The following is a 564-nucleotide window of genomic DNA, read 5'->3' as shown; positions in this document are numbered from 1 at the left end:
CCTGGGGGGATTTAACAGCCGGGCAGAGGCGGTGCTGAGGGCCAGGGTTTGGGGGTGGGATGGCAGGGGTAGGGGGGCGGTTGGGCTGGGGGAGCTTCAAGGGCTTTGCCAACCCAAACCATTCCATGATTGTATGCTGGAAGTTTCCAAAACGCTGGTGTATTCTGCCACAGCAAATAAGCAAATTCCATAGGGTTTGGGCAGAAAAGTCCTTTCCAATCTGCATTAAATCTTTATGAGCAACAAAGGAAGTATTTCTGTTGAGAGGAAAGACAAATCTTTGTCACTCCAGAATCTTAAAAGCTCATAATGTAAAATAAATTGAAAAGTACGGCCAGCTTTTTCTTACCCTTCCTGGAGAAATCCAAAAAATATCACAAGTTTAGATGAATAATGCAACCGTAGAGTTACGTTACGTAAAGTAAAGATACATAAGGGCTGTAAGATGGCACACATCGTGTCCCTCCCCATCTGAGTTGAGGTCACTGATGGGTACTTATTCCTAGTTTTTTATTACAGTGTCTTTGAACTCCATGAATCTCTATCTTGCTCTGATAAAAGACA

This window comes from Egretta garzetta, unplaced genomic scaffold, assembly GCF_000687185.1.
Source record: "Egretta garzetta isolate BGI_Z169 unplaced genomic scaffold, ASM68718v1 scaffold1030, whole genome shotgun sequence".
NCBI classification, from domain to species: domain Eukaryota; kingdom Metazoa; phylum Chordata; class Aves; order Pelecaniformes; family Ardeidae; genus Egretta; species Egretta garzetta.
Note: the sequence above shows the minus strand (reverse complement) of the source record.